General features: G+C 38.8%; 1 protein-coding gene across 1 annotated transcript in view; it reads left to right on the forward strand.

The window, feature by feature from the left end:
• The window catches only part of LOC122810419 (B-cadherin-like), a 766,834-nt gene that overhangs the window by 461,328 nt on the left and 282,894 nt on the right, over positions 1 to 22,612 (forward strand). The window lies entirely within an intron of this gene.

The following is a 22,612-nucleotide window of genomic DNA, read 5'->3' on the forward strand; positions in this document are numbered from 1 at the left end:
AGGATTTGTGATGTGTTAAGGTGAGTGTATGGTATTTTTAGGATGGAGGAGATGGAGCTGTGAGTGGACATTTGTTACTATCAGATCAACATCAAGTGTTTAGCAGGATATGGCATTGCTTATGGAAAGATATGTTCCAGGAAGGGGGAGAGTATGGTGGTCTTGTGGTTAGCATTGCGGACTCGTTCTTCTTGGTTTCCTGCTTTCATTCCCCGCTGGGATGCCTTTTGTAAGATGTCTCAATGTTCTTTATCTGTTCATGTGGGTTTTCATCAGTTGCTTCACTTTCCTTTCACATCCAAAGAGATATTAGGTGAATTCCCCATAGGTACACCTGCAATGTATGTGAGTGATTCCAGTGATGGAGTTGTCTGCTATCCATGATCATTTATTTGCTTTATACCCGCGGTTTTCCTGGAGAGCATCTAGCTCTTTCAAAACTTGAGTAGGAAAACCTGTGTATTGGAGAATGAACAGATGGCATGGGAAGTTTGTGATGGGTGTGGCTACAGGAAGGGGGCTACATTCTGGAAGCTAATCTGTAATTCCAAAAATCCTTACTGTACCCCTATAGTTTTAGCACTTGAATTTGCTTATTTGTGATCAGCACTTGTTCAGAACTTGTAAGCACTAAATAAATAACCTACTAATTACTACAGCACTCAACCTTCCTCTTTACCTAGAGGAAAACAGTTCTGGTACTTACTTTCCTCACTTGCTTAGAGAAAAACAGCTCTTGTACTCACTTTCCTCACTTATCTAGAGGAAAATAGTTTTTTATTCAGGCATATCCAAGGGTCAGCTCCCAGTGTTCTCTCCTGTATATCTGATGAATCTGCGCATCTTGGGCAATGTAGAAATTGCCTCATGTACTCAGACAACCCTCTCCTCCTACCACCCAACACTACAGCCTGTGAGAGATGCACTTATCTAGCCAAACTGGAGGTAAAGCTCTCTCCAACCAAGACTGAACTTGACAGTCAAGAGAAGGTAAACACTTGCACCACACCACACTCATCACATAGTCTCACTAAATCTACACCACCAAAATCCACACATAGAAACACAAAAACATTCGCGGAGGCTCTCAATAATAATCTGCTCAAGTAACAGAGAACTCCAAAGCAGAAATGCAAGCAACAGCCACCCCCCCAACACAACCCAAATGACACATAGCTCGCAGACTCAGTGTGCCACTCAACCACAGCCAATAAGGCAAAACAACGTACCCAACACACTAGTCATAAGTGACTCTATAGTCAGGCATACTGATGTCCCACTCACCAGGCTAAACAAGGAGAAGGTTACTGTCACCTGCCTGTCGGGTGCCAGGATCTGCCACATAACCCACACACTCAGGTCACTCCACAACAAGTACAAATATGACTCTGTCATTGTCCATGTTGGTGTGAATGACCTGAGACATACCTCCCTGGACTACATGAAAAGAGACATGGAAGAGCTCTCTGATCTTGTAGCCCAGGCAGGTATGACCCTAGCCTTGAGTAGCATTCTGCCATCACCCAGAATGATACCGCAGTACAAGGACAAAATGATTGACTTCAACAATTGGCTAAGCTTCTGGTGCCATTCTAAAGGGATCCAGTATCTGTCTGCCTGGGATGACATGGTCGACAGACCACGATGCTTTGGCAGAGATGGCCTGCACCTGGCACCCCTGGGATTCCGGATACTGGCTAAGGTTCTTGCCACCCTTATAGTGCCTTTTTTAGGCAAGGTTCAAATGACAAATTCACCACCATAACAGGAACAGGCAAGCAAAAACTGAGGGTGATGCTACTCAATGCTAGAAGTCTAAATCTCAAAATGCACTCACTCGTGGCACTCCTTAAAATAGAGAAAATCGATATCTGTGCAGTGTCTGAGACCTGGTTCAAGGCTCCAGAGAGCACCCCTGCACTACCAGGCTATAACTCATACCACACTTTTTGGCCATGTAACCTGGACCAGAACACCAAAGGTGGAGGTGTGTCCATATTCATTAAGGATATCCACACCTCCAGGCTAGTTGCTCAGCATAATGCAGCCAAAGTTATCCAAGTGCAACTAACTCTGGGAAAAACTGCAATCCAAATTGTAGCTTGCTACAGATCCCCCACCATGCCCCAGGAATCCCACTCCTCTTTTCTTAATGTACTGGAAAATATTAGGGTTCAACCAAACACCCTAATAATGGGCGATTTCAACTACCCCACCATTAACTGGGAAAACTACTCGTGTGCCAACTCCTTCACTCAACAATTTCTGGAATTCATAAAATCCAATGCCCTGGATCAACTTATTCACACCCCCACCAGGGGCAACAATATCCTAGATCTAGTCATTACCAACATGAGTGACCGGTGTTCCACACCTAAAGTCAGTGCCTCATTGGTCCGATCCGACCTTAAGCTAATTACTGTAGATATCTACATCCTGCCTCCACCCCCCATTAAGGAAACCATGGTAAAAAATTTGCCAACTTCATGCTTCTTAAGACAGAAGTGGTGAACTTCATGACACCCATGCAGATGGACAATACAGTTACGACTACTGAATCCTACACAAATGCACTTTATAAGCACTTACATGAGTGCATGGATTGTGCTATCCCAAACAGAACCAAGACGTTATCCTCCAAAAAATGGAAGCCAATCTGGTGGTCCCCTGCCATAAACAAACTGTACAACAGAAGGAAGAAACTGTTGCAAAAGAGAGTAAAATCCCATAAGTGGAGGAGGTCCCTGGACAGCCTCAGTAAGAAGCTGCGATCCCTGATAAAATCCTCCAAAGCTAGTTACGAAAACAAAATCGCCACTGACTGTAAAGGCAACCATAAAACATTATGTAGCTATGTCAAGAATCTCAATAGCAACACTCAGATCTGCTCTGAGTTACAGCACAATGGCACTAAATATACAGAACCAACTGATATAGCAGACATCCTGGCAGATAGGTTCACTGCTAACTTTACCCCCCTCTCACCCCCTAAAGAGCCCATCTCTATACCAGAAGATTGCACAGTTCCTGTAATCACGGCTGCACAGGTAAAAACCACACTCTCCAAAGCCAAGAACACAGCATCCATGGGACCAGACAACATCCCAGGCTGCCTTCTACACGAACTACAGAATGAACTGGCACCTCACCTAAGTACCATCTTCAATCATAGCCTCAGCTCAGGCTTTGTGTCTGCTGAATGGCGCGCAGCAACGGTTATCCCACTCCACAAGGGGGGAGTCACCACAGACCCCGGGAACTACCGCCACATTAGCCTGATGAGCCTGGTCTGCAAGGCCAGGGAATGTATCATCATGGAACTTATAAACAAAGACATTGGTAATCTCCAAACTCTGGACTACACCCAGTTCGGGTTTGTAAAAGGCAGATCATGTCTCCTAAACCTGATAGACTTCTTTGAAGCAGTCACCAAAGTCGTAGGCAAGGGTAAGGTGGTTCACATAGCCTATCTAGATCTTGCCAAGGCTTTCAACACCATCCCCCACTCTGGAATTATAGATAAACTCACTAAACCAGGTATAAATCCCTATGTCACAAGATGAGTTGCCAACTGGCTGACTGACAGAACCCACACTGTGAAAGTAGCGGACTCCAAATCTGACTTCAGTCCAGTGACAAGTGGAGTACCACAGGGTTCAGTCCTGGGTCCTCTCCTGTTTGGTATCTACTTCTCTGAACTACAGGCTAACACAGGTCTTTGGCTAATGGAGTTCGCATATGACTGCAAACTAGGAGCCATAATTGAAACTCCTAACGATGTGGACATCCAACAAAAGGGCCTCACTAAGAGACAGATGCCTGGTGTCAAAGCTATGGCCTCAAGCTCAATGCCAAAAAGTCATTGTCATCCCTTTTGGTAAAAACTCTGTACCCATGAACTACAACATAGTCGGTAGTATACTTATCACCAAAAGTGTGATAAGAGACCTTGGGACACAGGTGGACAGTAGTCTCTCCTTTGATAATCACATTGCTGCAGTAGTTAGGAAATCCTTCTACATGGCACACCTCATCACAAAAGGTTTCTCATCCAGAAAAAAAGAGGTCATTGTTACCCTCTACTCATCACTCATTAGACCCATTATAGAGTACAACACCCCTTTTGGTATGTACCTCACAAGACATCTACAACAACTGGAAAGGCCGCAGAAATATCTCACAAAGAGGATTACTGGCCTCAAACAGATGCCCTACGCAGACCGTCCCAAAAAACTCCAGCTTTACTCCATAGCATATCGCCTACTCAGAGGTGATCTCTGCCTAACATACAAAGCTATGTCAAACCCAGAGCTGTTGGACATGCTCCACTTAAAGAAATCCCAATCCCTCCGAGCTACATGCTCTAGGGACCTAAACCTTGTCACCACAATAAACAGAACATGCCAGAGGGATAGATTTCTGTCCCAGAGACTTCCCATACTCTGGAATAAACTACCTATCTATATCAAACAAAGCTCCTCATTAGCACTCTTCAAGAAAAATCTTGGATGACTGGGGGGGAAATAGGAAATTCACCACGGGGATCACCTCTGTGGCTCTGCTCAACAGTGGTACAGGAAAATAATTTTCTTGGGTGGTAAAAGCCAGGGTACCTTTTTGGCTGGGCTTGTATAGGCCCCAGGGCCGATAGCCTAGTACCTACCTATGAACCTATGTATAAACTGGCATACAATTCTCAAAACCCTTGTCATGGCACTATGCACTGCAGTGTTGGTACTTGAAACATGAATCCAAACACATAGTGTGCTGATAGAACCCTCAGCCTTTTCATCATCCTATCATCCAACTCTAGTGATGTACCTGCTAAACCACTGATACTAGCAATCATATTGTGAGATTTGTCATGCACAGTGCAAATCATCTACCATCCTGGTGCATATTAAGTGTTACTTGAAATGTATCACTCTTCAGCCCTTTCTCAACTGGGTTCTGACCTTTTCAGTCTATTTAGCACCCAACCAAATGTAGTATAGCTCTATCCTTTTACGTACTATTTATTTATTACCTGAGAAGAACACTGATCAAACAATGACCGATTACAGACTTAGCCTGGGGTATCTCATGATATAATATAACTATTATTTATTTATCTATTATTTATTTATTACCTGAGTAGAACACTGATCAAACAATGACAGATTACAGACTTAGCCTGGGGTATCTCATGACGTAACATATCTATTATTTATTTATTACCTGAGTAGAACACTGATCAAACAATAACCGATTACAGACTTAGCCTGGGGTATCTCATGATATAACATATATATTATTTATTTATTTATTCATTACCTGAGTAGGACACTGATCACACAATGACCAATTACAGACTTAGCCTGGGGTATCTAATGATGTATCATATATATTATTTATTTATTTATTTATTACCTGAGTAGAACACTGATCAAACAATGACAAATTACAGACAGCCTGGGGTATCTCATGATGTAGCATATCTGTTATTTATTTATTTATTTATTTATTTATTTATTTATCCATTTAGTACCTGAGTAGAACACTGTTCAAACAATGACCGATTACAGACTTAGCCTGGGGTATCTCATGATGTAACATATCTATTATTTATTTATTTATTTATTTATTACCTGAGTAGAACACTGATCAAACAATGACCAATTACAGACTGAGCCTGGGGTATCTAATGATGTATCATATATATTATTTATTTATTTATTTATTACCTGAGTAATTTACAGATCAAACAATGACCGATTACAGACTTAGTCTGGGGTATCTCATGATGTCACATATCTATTATTTATTTATTTATTTATTACTTGAGTAGAACACTGATCAAACAATGACAGATTATAGACAGCCTGGGGTATCTCATCACGTAACATACCTATTATTTATTTATTAATGTATTTATTACCTGAGTAGAACACTGATCAAACAATGCCCGATTACAGACTTAGCCTGGGGTATCTCATGATGAACATATCTATTATTTATTTATTACCTGAGTAGAACACTGATCAAACAATGCCCGATTACAGACTTAGCCTGGGGTATCTAATGATGTAACATATCTATTATTTTTTATTTATTTATTTATTTACCTGAGTAATTTACTGATCAAACAATGACCGATTACAGACTTAGCCTGGGGTATCTCATCACGTAACATATCTATTATTTATTTATTAATGTATTTATTACCTGAGTAGAACACTGATCAAACAATGCCCGATTACAGACTTAGCCTGGGGTATCTCATGATGTCACATATCTATTATTTATTTATTTATTTATTACCTGAGTAGAACACTGATCAAACAAGGACCGATTACAGACTTAGCCTGGGGTATCTAATGATGTATCATATATATTATTTATTTATTTATTTATTACCTGAGTAGAACACTGATCAAACAATGACCGATTACAGACTTAGCCTGGGGTATCTCATGATGTAACATATCTATTATTTATTTATTTAGTACCTGAGTAGAACACTGATCAAACAATGACCGATTACAGACTTAGCTTGGGGTATCTAATGATGTATCATATATATTATTTATTTATTTATTTATTACCTGAGTAGAACACTGATCAAACAATGACCGATTACAGACTTAGCCTGGGGTATCTCATGATGTCACATATCTATTATTTATTTATTTATTTATTACTTGAGTAGAACACTGATCAAACAATGACAGATTATAGACAGCCTGGGGTATCTCATCACGTAACATACCTATTATTTATTTATTAATGTATTTATTACCTGAGTAGAACACTGATCAAACAATGCCCGATTACAGACTTAGCCTGGGGTATCTCATGATGAACATATCTATTATTTATTTATTTATTTATTACCTGAGTAGAACACTGATCAAACAATGCCCGATTACAGACTTAGCCTGGGGTATCTAATGATGTAACATATCTATTATTTTTTATTTATTTATTTATTTACCTGAGTAATTTACTGATCAAACAATGACCGATTACAGACTTAGCCTGGGGTATCTCATCACGTAACATATCTATTATTTATTTATTAATGTATTTATTACCTGAGTAGAACACTGATCAAACAATGCCCGATTACAGACTTAGCCTGGGGTATCTCATGATGTCACATATCTATTATTTATTTATTTATTTATTACCTGAGTAGAACACTGATCAAACAAGGACCGATTACAGACTTAGCCTGGGGTATCTAATGATGTATCATATATATTATTTATTTATTTATTTATTACCTGAGTAGAACACTGATCAAACAATGACCGATTACAGACTTAGCCTGGGGTATCTCATGATGTAACATATCTATTATTTATTTATTTAGTACCTGAGTAGAACACTGATCAAACAATGACCGATTACAGACTTAGCTTGGGGTATCTAATGATGTATCATATATATTATTTATTTATTTATTTATTACGTGAGTAGAACACTGATCAAACAATGACCGAATACAGACTTAGCCTGGCGTATCTCATGATGTCACATATCTATTATTTATTTATTTATTTATTTATTACCTGTGTAGAACACTGATCAAACAATGCCCGATTACAGACTTAGCCTGGAGTATCTTATGATGTAACATATCTATTATTTTTTATTTATTTATTTATTTATTTATTGATTACCTGAGTACAACACTAATCAAGCAATGCCCGATTACAGACTTAGCCTGGGGTATCTCATGATGTCACATATATATTATTTATTTATTTATTTATTACCTGAGTAGAACACTGATCAAACAATGCCCGATTACAGCCTTAGCCTGGGGTATCTAATGATGTAACATATCTATTATTATTTATTTATTAACCTGAGTAATTTACTGATCAAACAATGCCCGATTACAGACTTAGCCTGGGGTATCTCATGATGTCACATATCTATTATTTATTTATTTATTTATTACCTGAGTAGAACACTGATCAAACAATGACCGATTACAGACTTAGCCTAGGGTATATCATGATGTAATAGATCTATTATTTATTCATTTATTTATTTATTACCTGAGTAGAACACTGATCACACAATGCCAATTACAGACCTAGCTTGGTGTATCTCATGATGTAACATATCGATTATTTATTTATTTATTGATTACCTGAGTAGAACACTGATCACACAATGCCTATTACAGACTTAGCTTGGTGTATCTCATGATGTAACATATCTGTTATTTATTTATTTATTTATTACCTGAATAGAACACTGATCAAACAATGCCCGATTACAGACTTAGCCTGGGGTATCTCATGACGTAATATATCTATTATTTATTTATTTATTTATTTATTCATTACCTGAGTAGGACAATGATCACACAGTGACCAATTACAGACTTAGCCTGGGGTATCTAATGATGTATCATATATATTATTTATTTATTTATTTATTACCTGAGTAGAACACTGATCAAACAATGACCGATTACAGACTTAGCCTGGGGTATCTCATGATATAACATATCTATTATTTTTTATTTATTTATTTATTTACCTGAGTAATTTACTGATCAAACAATGACCGATTACACACTTAGCCTGGGGTATCTCATGACGTAACATATCTATTATTTATTTATTTATTTATTTATTTATTACCTGAGTAGAACACTGATCAAACAATGACCGATTACAGACTTAGCCTGGGGTATCTAATGATGTATCATATATATTATTTATTTATTACCTGAGTAGAACACTGTTCAAACAATGCCCAATTACAGACTTAGCCTGGGGTATCTCATGACGTAACATATCTATTATTTATTTATTTATTACCTGAGTAGAACACTGATCAAACAATGACCAATTACAGACTTAGCCTAGGGTATCTCATGACGTAACATAGCTATTATTTATTTATGTATTTATTTATTTATTTATTTATTTATTTATTTATTTATTACCTGAGTAGGACACTGATCACACAATGACCAATTACAGACTTAGCCTAGGGTATCTCATGACGTAACATAGCTATTATTTATTTATTTATTACCTGAGTAGAACACTGATCACACAATGCCGATTACAGACTTAGCTTGGTGTATCTCATGATGTAACATATCTGTTATTTATTTATTTATTTATTTATTACCTGAGTAGAACACTGATCACACAATGACCAATTACAGACTTATCCTGTGGTATCTCATGACGTAACATATCTATTATTTATTTATTTATTACCTGAGAAGAACACTGATCAAACAATGACCGATTACAGACTTAGCCTGGGGTATCTAATGATGTATCATATATATTATTTATTTATTTATTTATTACCTGAGTAGAACACTGATCAAACAATGACCGATTACAGACTTAGCCTGGGGTATCTCATGATGTAACATATCTATTATTTATTTATTTATTTATTTATTACTTGAGTAGAACACTGATCAAACAATGACCGATTACAGACTTAGCCTGGGGTATCTAATGATGTATCATATATATTATTTATTTATTTATTTATTTATTTAGTACCTGAGTAGAACACTGATCAAACAATGCCCGATTACAGACTTAGCCTGGGGTATCTAATGATGTATCATATATATTATTTATTTATTTATTTATTACCTGAGTAGAACACTAATCAAACAATGACCGATTACAGACTTAGCCTGGGGTATCTCATGATATAACATATCTATTATTTTTTATTTATTTATTTATTTACCTGAGTAATTTACTGATCAAACAATGACCGATTACAGACTTAGCCTGGGGTATCTCATCACGTAACATATCTATTATTTATTTATTTATTTAGTACCGGAGTACAACACTGATCAATCAATGACCGATTACAGATTTAGCCTGGGGTATCTCATGATGTAACATATCTATTATTTATTTATTTATTTAGTACCTGAGTATAACACTGATCAAACAATAACCAATTACAGACTTAGCCTGGGGTATCTAATGATGTATCATATATATTATTTATTTATTTTTTTATTACCTGAGTAGAACACTGATCAATCAATGACCGATTACAGACTTAGCCTGGGGTATCTCATGATGTAGCATATCTGTTATTTATTTATTTATTTATCCATTTAGTACCTGAGTAGAACACTGTTCAAACAATGACAGATTACAGACTTAGCCTGCGGTATCTCATGATGTAACATATTTATTATTTATTTAATTATTTGTTTATTTATTTATTACCTGAGTAGAACACTGATCAAACAATCACCAATTACAGACTTAGCCTGGGGTATCTCATGATGTAACATATCTATCATGTATTTATTTATTTATTTATTTATTACCTGAGTAGAACACTGATCAAACAATGACCGATTACAGACTTAGCCTGGGGTATCTAATGATGTATCATATATATTATTTATTTATTTATTTATTACCTGAGTAGAACACTGATCAAACAATGACCGATTACAGACTTAGCCTGGGGTATCTCATGATTTAACATATATATTATTTATTTATTTATTTATTACCTGAGAAGAACACTGATCAAACAATGACCAATTACAGACTTAGCCTGGGTATCTCATGATGTAAGATATCTATTATTTATTTATTTATTTAGTACCTGAGTAGAACACTGATCAAACAATGACCAATTACAGACTTAGCCTGGGTATCTCATGATGGAACATATCTATTATTTATTTATTTATTACCTGAGTAGAACACTGATCAAACAATGACCGATTACAGACTTAGCCGGGGGTATCTCATGATGTAACATATCTATTATGTATTTATTTATTTATTTATTACCAGAGTAGAACACTGATCAAACAATGACTGATCACAAACTTAGCCTGGGGTATCTCATGATATAATATAACTATTATTTATTTATCTATTTATTTATTTATTACCTGAGTAGAACACTGATCAAACAATGACCCATTACAGACTTAGCCCGGGGTAACTCATGATGTTCATAGGTTCATAGGTTCATAGATTAGTACTAAGCTAACTGCCCTTGCAAGCCATTGTAAGCCTAGCCAGTTATCCCTTGTGAGACTCAAACCCTGCACCTTGTGTTTGTTAGGCAAACACCTTAGCCATTAGGCCACCCTCCCAACAGTGTAACCAATTACAGACTTAGCGTGGGGTATCTCATGATATAACATATCTATTATTTTTTATTTATTTATTTATTTATTTGCCTGAGTAGAACACTGATCAAACAATGCCGATAATAGGCTTAGCCTGGGGTATCTCATGTTGTAACATATCTATTATTTATTTATTTAATTATTTGTTACCTGAGTAGAACACTGATCAAACAATGACCAATTACAGACTTAGCCTGGGGTATCTTATGATGTAACATATCTATTATTTTTTATTTATTTATTTATTTACCTGAGTAATTTACTGATCAAACAATGACCGATTACAGACTTAGCCTGGGGTATCTCATGATGTAACATCTATTATTTATTCATTTATTTATTTATTACCTGAGTAGAAAACTGATCACACAATGCCGATTACAGACTTAGCTTGGTGTATCTTATGATGTAACATATCTGTTATTTATTTATTTATTTATTACCTGAGTAGAACACTGATCAAACAATGGCCAATTTCAGACTTACCCTGGGGTATCTCATGCTGTAACATATTTATTTATTTATTTATTTATTTATTACCTGAGTAGAACATTGATCAAACAATGACCGATTATAGACTTCGCCTGGGGTATCTCATGATGTAACATATCAATTATTAATTTATTTATTTAGTACCTGAGTAGAACACTTATCAAACAATGACCGATTACAGACTTAGCCTGCAGTATCTCGTGATGTAACATATCTATTATTTAGTTATTTATTTATTTATTTATTTATTTATTTAGAGCTGGGAAAGACGTGCAGCAGGTAAGGGTGATAAAGGACAGTGAGGGAAACATACTCACAAGTGAGGAGAGTGTGGTGAGTAGATGGAAAGAGTACTTTGAAGGGCTGATGAATGAAGAGAATAAGAGAGAGAGCAGGTTGGATGATGTGAGGATAGTGAATCAGGAAGTGAAGCAGATTAGCAAAGAGGAAGTAAGGACAGCTATGAAGAGGATGAAGAATGGAAAGGCTGTTGGCCCAGATGACATACAGGTGGAAGCATGGAGGTGCTTAGGAGAAATGGCAGTGGAATTTTTAACCAGATTGTTTAATGAAATTTTGGAAAGTCAGAGGATGCCTGAGAAGTGGAGAAGAAGTGTTTTGGTACCTATCTTTAAGAATAAGGGTGATTTGCAGAGCTGCAGTAACTGCAGAGGGATAAAATTGATCAGTCACAGCTTGAAGTTATGGGAAAGAGTAGTGGAAGCTAGGTTAAGAAGGGAGGTGATGATTAGTGATCAGCAGTATGGTTTCATGCCAGGAAAGAGCACTACAGCTGCAATATTTGCTCTGAGAGTGTTGTTGGAGAAATACAGAGAAGGTCAGAAGGAGTTGCATTGTGTCTTTGTGGACTTAGAGAAAGCATGTGACGGTGCCTAGAGAGGAGTTGTGGTATTGTATGAGGAAGTCAGGAGTGGCAGAGAAGTATGTAAGAGTGGTACAGGATATGTACAAGGGTAGTGTGACATTGGTGAGGACTTCGGTGGGAGTGACAGATACATTTAAGGTGGAGGTGGGATTACATCAAGGATCAGCTCTGAGTTCTTTCTTATTTGCAGTGGTGATGGACAGGTTGAGAGATGAGATTAGAGAGGAGGCCATGTGGACTATGATGTTTGCAGATGGCATTGTGATATATAGTGAGAGTAGGGACGAGGTTGAGGAGACCCTGGAGCGGTGGAGACATGCTTTTGAGAGGAGAGGAATGAAGGTCAGCAGGGCTAAAACAGAATATATGTGTGTAAATGAGAGGGAGGGTAGAGGAATGGTGAGGATGCAGGGAGTAGAGTTGGTAAAGGTGGATGAGTTTAAGTACTTGGTATCAGCAGTTCAGAGTAATGGTGAGTGTGGAAGAGAGGTGAAGAAGAGAGTACAGGCAGGGTGGAATGGGTGGAGAAGAGTGTCAAGAGTGATTTGTGACAGACTGGTACCAGTAAGAGTGAAAGGGAAGGTCTACAAGAGGGTAGTGAGATCAGATATGTTATATGGGTTAGAGACGGTAGCATTGACGAAAAGGCAGGAGTCAGAGCTGGATGTGGCAGAGTTAAAGATGTTTGCACTGGGTGTGACTAGGAGGGACAGGATTAGGAATCAGTATATTAGAGGGTCAGCTCAGGTTGGACAGTTTGGAGGCAAAGCAAGAGAGGCGAGATTGCGTTGGTTTGGACATGTGCTGAGGAGGGATAATGGGTATATTGGGAAAAGGATGGTAAGGATGGAATTGCCAGGTAAGAGGAAAAAAGGAAGGCCTAAGATAAGGTTTATGGATGTGGTGAGAGAGGAAATGCAGGCGGTTGGTGTGAAAGAGCATGACGAAGAGGACAGGAAGAAATGGAAACAGATGATCCGCTGTGGCGACCCCTAACGGGAACAGCCGAAAAAAGATGATGACTTATTTATTTATTTATTACCTGAGTAGAACACTAATCAAACAATGACCGATTACAGACTTAGCCTGGGGTATCTCATGATGTAACATATTTATTATTTATTTATTTATTTATTACCCGAGTAGAACACTGATCAGACAATGACCGATTACAGACTTAGCCTGCTGTATCTCATGATTTAACAAATCATTTATTTATTTATTTATTCATTACCTGAGTAGAACACTGATCAAACAATGACCGATTACAGACTTTGCCTGGGGTATCTCATGATGTAACATATCAATTATTAATTTATTTATTTAGTACCTGAGTAGAACACTTATCAAAGACCGATTACAGACTTAGCCTGAGGTATTTCATGATGTAACATACCTATTATTTACTAATTTATTTATTTATTTATTTATTACCTGAGTAGAAAACTGATCAAAAAATGGCCGATTACAGACTTAGCCTGGGGTATCTCATAATGTAACATATCTATTATTTATTTATTTATTTAGTACCCGAGTACAACACTGATCAAACAAAGACCAATTACAGACTTAGCCTGGAGTATGTCATGATGTAACATATCTATTATTTATTTATTTGTTTATTTAGTACCTGAGTAGAGCACTGTTCAAACAATGACTGATTACAGACTTTGCCTGGGGTATCTCATGACGTAACATATCTATTGTTTATTTATTTATTTAGTACCTGAGTAGAACACTGATCAAACAATGACCGATTACAGACCTAGCCTGGGGTATCTCATGATGTAACATATCGATTGTTAATTGATTTATTTAGTTTCTGAGTAGAACACTTATCAATGACCGATTACAGACTTAGCCTGAGGTATCTCATGATGTAACATACCTATTATTTACTAATTTATTTATTTATTTATTACCTGTGTAGAACACTGATCAAAATATGACCGATTACAGACTTAGCCTGGGGTATCTCATAGTGTAACATATGTATTATTTATTTATTTATTACCTGAGTAGAACACTGTTTAAACAATGACTGATTACAGACTTAACCTAGGGTATCTCATGATGTAACATATCTATTATTTATTTATTAATGTATTTATTACCTGAGTAGAACACTGATCAAACAATGACCGATTACAGACTTAGCCTGGGGTATCTCATGATGTAACATATCTATTATTTATTTATTTATTACTTGAGTAGAACTCTGATCAAACAATGACCGATTACAGACTTAGCCTGGGGTATCTCATCACGTAACATATCTATTATTTCTTCATTTATTAATTTATTTATTTATTACCTGAGTAGAACACTGATCAAACAATGACCGATTACAGACTTAGCCTGGAGTGTCTCATGATATAACATATCTGTTATTTATTTATTTATTACCTGAGTAGAACACTGATCAAACAATGACCGATTACAGACTTAGCCTGGGGTATCTAATGATGTATCATATATATTATTTATTTATTTATTTATTACCTGAGTAGAACACTGATCAAACAATGACCGATTACAGACTTAGCCTGGGGTATCTCATGATGTAACATATCTATTATTTATTTATTTATTTATTTATTTAATTATTTGTTACCTGAGTAGAACACTGATCAAACAATGACCGATTACAGAGTTAGCCTGGGGTATCTAATGATGTATCATATATATTATTTATTTATTTATTTATTACCTGAGTAGAACACTGATCAAACAATGACCGATTACAGACTTAGCCTGGGGTATCTCATGATGTAACAAAAGCTGTATAGTATTCAAATAACAATGATTTGCATTTCTGGGTATGCACAGAAAATCAGGCAAAAATATACACATAAGATGTGAGAAACCTTATGCACAACATAAGATGTGAGAAACCTTCTGCACAGGTACGTAAGTGAAATAGAAAAGGGATAATAAAGTTAAAGTAGGAGGAGTAGATATGGTGGACATATGGGCAGCAGTGACCAGGTTAGGACAACTAATAAAGACCAGTACAATGAAAGAAGGACTAGATTATGCATAGTAAATTTAGATCAGTAATGGAGGGGTAAAAGCTGAATCAGAATTTAAAATGAGTTAATGAGATGGAGCAGGTTTGTAGCAGGCAAGGGGTTGCATGATGAAGCTGGGGATATCAGTTTGGGTAACACGTCCTCATTGTGGACAGTTGTAGACAACAAAAGCTTTCCAACAGTAATATAGAGTGTTACAATGTAATGTACATCATGGTATAGAAAACCAGCGGCTTCTGCTCATTTTGCATGTTTTTATTTACTGCGCACTTAGAAAGAACCTTGATGAAATGGTATTCCAGAAAGGGACCCATACATGACATTGTTTGATCCTTGTGGTATGAATGCCATGTCCTCATTTATTCAGTGATACTGTTTCACTGACCTATATCAAACTTTCCAGATGTCTTTCAGATTTTCTTACAGTTTTATATAAATACAGTTAAATGAACATGTTTAATGTAAATAAGGAACCATAGCATACTCATACTTGCATTCTTTTATACCACCGCAACTGTGTTATAACTTTCATGGTTACAGGAACCAGACCTATCCTGGCACTCAGTGACGCAAGACAGAAACACTAATAATGGACTCGGCTGTAGTAAGTTGCAGGGCAAACACAAACGCGCCCCCCCCCACACACAGACACGCGCGCACACACACACACACACACACACACACACACACACACACACACACACACACACACACACACACACACACGCACACACACACACACACACACACACACACACACACACACACACACACACACACACACACACACACACACACACACACACACACACACACACACACACACACACACACACACACACACACACATCCAGTCTCTCAAACAATAGTTTGCACACCTATGGACAATTTGGGACATTGCCTGTTTACTTACATGGTGAGATGGTATCAGTAGCATAGCAAGGGTAAGGGGTAAGGTGATGAGAGGCATTGGCCCAGGCACAAAGTTTTGGAGAGTGCAACTGTGAGTTTCTGCAGTATTCCTTTCTGTATACCAAAATACTAGTACACAAAGACACTTGAGCAGTTTGTATACCAATCTTTCCGCAGTTATTTTTTTCTTATTTGCTCTTCGGTATGCCGCAGTCTTTTTTTTTTGAAGATCTGAGGGATGGTGCATGAATGGCTGCCACAGGAAACTGATTTTGTAGTAATTAAGCCGGAATCCTGTTTTCCTTTTCTTGTTTTTTTTTGGGTTTTTTTTTGCTCTGAGGTGGGGGGCATATAATGCTTGCTGTAGGAAGTTGTGTCTAAAGGCATTAAAAAGGACTAGTCCCAGGACTGACATTTGTATTGCAGTGGTTTACCCCTGTTGCCATGGATGCCCTTAACCTTTGAACCTATATGTATTATTTTGTTGCTAATTTTCATATATTCTTTGTTATGTTTTAAATCTTCTTAAGAAACAGTAACTGGCAATATATACTTTATCATCATCAAATTGTTACTACACTTTTTTGTACTTATTTTTTTTGGATTTGCAGTGTTTTCTTCTCCTCAAGGACATGCATGGAAAAAGTACAGTTGTGTACACTTACCATAAATGTAGATGTTTGAGTGTATTCACTGTTTCAGTCATTACATTTGAGTTATCTGCTTGCAGGTTGCCCCCAGTCAGCCTGATTAACAAAGTCTTGGGTCCTGCGTCGGTTGCTGTCCCTTCTTCCATGATGTCAAGTCGTCAGGGGTATAAAGCATGCAGCCGATACCTTTACATCAGTTTTTCTTGCCTCAGATGTCAGGTGCCCCTCTAATGGGAAGCAATTAAACATAAAAGCACAAAGATATACCTCCAACAAAAAAGCAAATACACCAAAAAGGCTTTTAAGCATAGTAAAGGAAAGTAGAGGTATAGCCAAAAGAAGTTAGGGGGCTGGAGGGAGGGTAACCAGGATTGCAACAGTGAATACACTCGAACATCTACATTTATGGTAAGTGTACACAACTGTACTATGTTCTTCATGTTTCACTGTTGCAGTCATTACATTTGGGTCGATTCACAAAGCTATGGTTGGGAGGAGGAATTTCAATAGCATTAGGACCAGCTATAATGCCCTGCAAGACTGCAGTGGCAAAGCCAGCTCTGGATTTAGAGAAAATTGGAAAATGATAATGCTTGGTGAAAGTATGTACAGAACTCCAAGTAGCAGCTTCTAGGATGTCCCTGGTAGGGACGCCTCTGAGAAAGGCTGTAGAGGTAGATGCAGCCCGGGTGGAGTGAGGTCTGATCCCCTGGGGGATAGGTTTTCCATGGTGCTTATAGCAGAAATCAATGCAATGGCTTATCCATTTAGAAATGGTTTGCTTTGAAATAGCCTTCCCCTCTGCCCCTGCAGCAAATGCCACCAGCAGTTGTTCAGATTTCCTTTGAGGTTTAGTCCTGTCTAAGTAGAATCTAAGTTGGCTGTGCACATCTAAGGAATGCAATATCCGTTCCCCCTTATTCTGTGGATTGGGAAAGAAGGTTGGCAAATGAATGGACTGATACCATGCCACACTGGATACCATCTTGGGCATGAAGGATGGATTGGTTCTGAGGGACACCCTGTCCGCATGAAAAGTGATGAAAGGCTCCACTGCCATAAGGGCCTGTAATTCAGATACCCTTCTAGCTGAAGTGATTGCTAAAAGGAAAGCTGTTTTCCAAGAAAGAAATTTTAAGTCTGCAGTAGCAGCTGGCTCGAAAAGAGGTAGAGTGAGTTTCTCCAAGACAAAGTTAAAGTCCCAGGTTGGGGTTGGAGCTCTCCTGGGTGGTCTCAAATTTTGCCCACTCTGAGGAACTGCTTGAGCAGTGGATGAGAGAAGAGGGGAGGTTCTGTGTTGTAATGAGCTGAAATGGCTGAGGCGTGGATTTTAATGGAGGAAAAAGATAGGCCCTTGTGAAGCATCTCAGTTAAGTATTGTAAAATCTGAGGTAAATTGGGTGCTGATGTGCTCATCCCTTGAGAGTGGTTACAGGCACAGAATCTTTTCCATTTTTCAGCATAAGATTTTCAAGTACTAGGCCTCCTTGCCTCTAAAATGATATCCAACACAGGTTTGCTGAGGGATGGTAAAGGAGAGATTCATAGGTTAGTACTAAGCTAACTGCCCTTGCAAGCCATTTTAAGCCTAGCCAATTATCCCTTGTGAGACTCAAACCCTACACCTTGCGTTTGAAAGGCAAACACCTTAACCATTAGGCCACCCTCTCTTCTGTCTTAAGTAATTAGCCAGGCTGCAAGGTTCAGTGTTAGAAACTAAGGGTGTAGAATCTGGTTCTCCTGCTGAGACAGCAGGGAAGGAGTCTGAGGCAGGTGCCATGGAGATAACCATGACACACTGTGCAGGAGGGGGTACCGGTGTTGGCACAGCCAGTCTGGAGCAATCAAAATCATCCTTGATTTGTCCTGTTTGATTTTTAGTAGTACTTTGGAGAGCAGAGGCAGAGGGGGGGGAAGGCATAGACTGATAGGTTTTTCCAGCTGAAGGACATAGCATCCACTTTCCAGGCTTGTTTGTGGGGAGTCCTTGTGCAAAATTTGTCCAAATGATAGTTCTGGGGAGAAGCAAACAGATCTATATCTGGGATCCCCCATTTTCTTGTCAACATGTTGAAAATCCTTGGTTCCAGTTTCCACTCATGTGGGTCCATGAGGTTTCTGCTTAGTCCATCTACCAGTGTATTTAATTTTCCTGGCCGGAATTGAGCTTGTAGGTGCATTTGGTAGCTCAAGGCTGCGTTCCATAATGCCATGGCTAATCTGCAGAGGGGGTAAGAATGTGTACCCCCTGCTTGTTTATGTACCACATAATAGTGGTGTTGTCAGTCTTTACCATTAGTTGTCCTGGAAGAATGTGGTCCTTGAAGGCTGTCAGAGCATTCTGTACAGCTAACATTTCTTTTTGATTGATATGCAGGTGCATTTGACTTGAGTTCCATTTGCCCTGAATGCACTTCCCTGCCAGGTGAGCCCCCCATGCATAGTCTGATGCATCTGTTGTTAGGGTTTGGGTGGCAGGGGGTGGTGTGAAAGGTAGTCCCTTGTTTTGGTGGCAAGCCTCTGCCCACCAAAGGAACTCTTGGCGTAGGCAAGGTATGATAGGAATCATTGTTTCTAGGTCTTGAGAATGTTGACACCTTAGGCTTTTTAGATACCACTGTAGTTTCCTCATATGCAATCTTGCATATGAAATTAGAAGAATACAGGAGGCCATGATCCCCAAGGCTTGCAGTATTTGTCTTCCAGATAGCAGGGTTTTTGTGGCCACTTGTTTGAAGTAGGCTGTCAAATGAATTTGCTTTTCTGGCGTGAGGTAAACCATCTGGGAAGTTGTATTCAAGCTTGCTCCCAGGAATATAATTTGTTGACAGGGTACCAGGTGTGATTTCTTTTCATTTATGGTGTACCGCAGACAAGTTAGAATCCTTTTTACAAAGATTGGATGATTCAAAAGTATGTCCTGGCTTTCTGCCTAAATTAGACAATCGTCCAAGTATGGGTATATTTGAATATTTCTTTGCCTGCAGAATGCAATAACTGGACCTAGGCACTTTGTGAATACCCTGGGAGCAGTAGATAAGCCAAAGGGCAGTGCAGAGAACTGATAGTGCGTTTAGCCTGCTTTGAAGCATAGGTATCTTCTGCAAGATTCCCTGATTGGGATGTGCAGGTATGCTTCCTTTAAATCTAGTGTTGTCAACCAGGCATCTTTGCCTAGCATGGGAAGTAATTGGTGAAGAGTCAGCATCTTGAATTTTGGAATCTCCAAAAAGGCATTTAGAGTAGACAGGTCCAGGATAGGATGCCATGAATTGTCTTTTGTGGGTACCAGGAAAAGTCTCGAGTAGAAACCTTGTCCCTTTTCCTCTTCTGGTACCAGGTGAAAAGCCCCCATGCTTAGAGAGAAAGTACTTGTTTTTGGGCCTCTGCCCACTGATTTGGGGGTAGATCCAGCCACCCGCTTGGTGTTGGCAACATGTGGAAGTGAAAGCTGTATCTCTGGGACACTGTATTTAAAACCCATTTGTCCTAGGTAATGAGTTCCCAATTCTTTGCATGAAGAGCAATCTTTCCCCCCAAAGGGGCAGTCAGTTGATAAGTGCTTGGAAATTTTAAAAGGAAGTCACTGAGGCAGTTTACCATAGGGGGGAGTCTTATTATTCCCAGACTTGGAAGTGGAGGCCTCCCACTATGTAGTTCTGTGTGTCCCCTGGGACTGAAACCTGGGGTTTTTGCTGTGTCTGGGTTTTGCTTGAGAAGACCTGGAAGGGGCTGGAAAGGACCAATTCTTAGAGGGCCAGTGCCTACTAAATCCAGGAGGCTGAACTTTTAAAAAATCTTTAACAGTTTGCATAGATTTAGCTTTATCTTCCATCTTTTTAAGAACTTCCTCGGCCTTGTTGTCAAACAAGCAGTCCTGATTTAAAGGAGCATCCAACAGTTTAGCCTTAATATGATCAGGCAAAGATTGCTCCTTAAGCCAAGCATGCCTTCTAAGCACAGACCCAGTAACAGCAGCCCTGCAAGAGGCCTCTAATGAATCAAAACCACATTGCAAAGTATGTTTTCCAACTTGTTCGGTAGAATGCATTAAATCCTGTAATTCTTTATTTTTCACACAGTCAGGAGTCAACATCATTTTCTGTTTAAGCAGTCCAATAACATGTTGCTGATACTTTAACATATGAAATTGTCAGTTTAAAGCCCTAATGGCCAAGGTTGCAGAAGTGTAAACCTTCTTACCCCATCTATCCAGCGCCCTGGAGTCTCTATCAGAAGGGGAGGATTTTTTAGCAGTAGAAGCCTTAATGCCCTTGTGCCCCTGTGAAATAGTCTCTGGATCTGCAATAGGATTTTTGAAAAAGAACTTGTGGGTCTCAGAGACTCTTTAATGTCTGTCAGGTTTTCTGGGAGCAGGAGGCAAGGAATCAGGGGCCAAACTAGAGTCCGAGAAAGCATCATCAACAATGTCTAGTACAGGAGGAATAGCTAAAGGCCTATGCTGAGGTAGGGGAAGGAAATCCCTAAGCCTCTTTTTTGAATCAGAAAAATCCTGGCTTTCCCAGTGGAAATGCTCCCTTAGAGTATGTAAGGTCTCACCAAAAGAAAAATCCTCAGGAGGGAAAGCAGAGGGAATAGAGTCCTCTGCATCAGAATCCTCATAAGTAGGTAAGGGCAAATCCAGATCATCAGAAGAGTCAGAAAAAACAGAATCCTGATCAGAAGATTCATAATCAACCTCAGTCCTAGGCCTCTTAGAAGGGGGAGGGGAGGTTGGCTACCCCTGATTAAAGTTATTAGATCTTCAGCCATTCTTATCATTTGTTTTTTAGGCATAGAGGCCTGAGCATGTGGCCTGGGCGTCATTTTTTTAGACATGGATCAAGATTTAGGCCTAAGTAATGAAGGGTGCGTTGATTTAATATGCAAGTCCGTAGGCCTGAATACACCCTCAGAAGCCGGTGCCTGTACAGTGGCTCCAGACCCAACCAGGGTAGAGACATCCGCGGGTTCCATAGTTGAAGCATCTCGTAGCATACCGGACTCTGAATGGGTCTCAGTAGAGGCCTGCGAATCAGAAGTAGCAGGTATCAGGGGCTGCAAAAGCACCTCACTGAGTACTGGCAAACTGGTGACTGGCTTAGGAGAAGCGTTGTCGGCAGTTTTGGACCTTGGCGGCCTGTCTCTGTCTTTATCTTTGCATTTTTTCAGAATCCCGGTAGTCAGATGGCTAACCGACGACATTTCTGGATAATTAAACCGAGACCCAAAATATTTAGAGGCGAAAATATACGGACAACAGATTAAATAAAGCACAAAACCGACAGCAAGGTACGTCATAGTCAGGGCCTAGGCAAGGAATACAGTACAAATGAAAATCTTTATGAAGTATTTGCTTTCCACAAGTAATGCAATTATTAACTTTTACTGAAATCGGTAAGGAGCAAGAAAAAGTATCCCCAAAGGGGTACTTAGCCTTAAGTTGAAGACTTTGGTTCTGAAACTCGAAAATGAAAATTTC

The sequence above is a fragment of the Protopterus annectens genome, chromosome 8.part1 (genome assembly GCF_019279795.1).
Source record: "Protopterus annectens isolate FY-2018-M chromosome 8.part1, PAN1.0, whole genome shotgun sequence".
Taxonomy (NCBI): Eukaryota; Metazoa; Chordata; order Ceratodontiformes; family Protopteridae; genus Protopterus; species Protopterus annectens.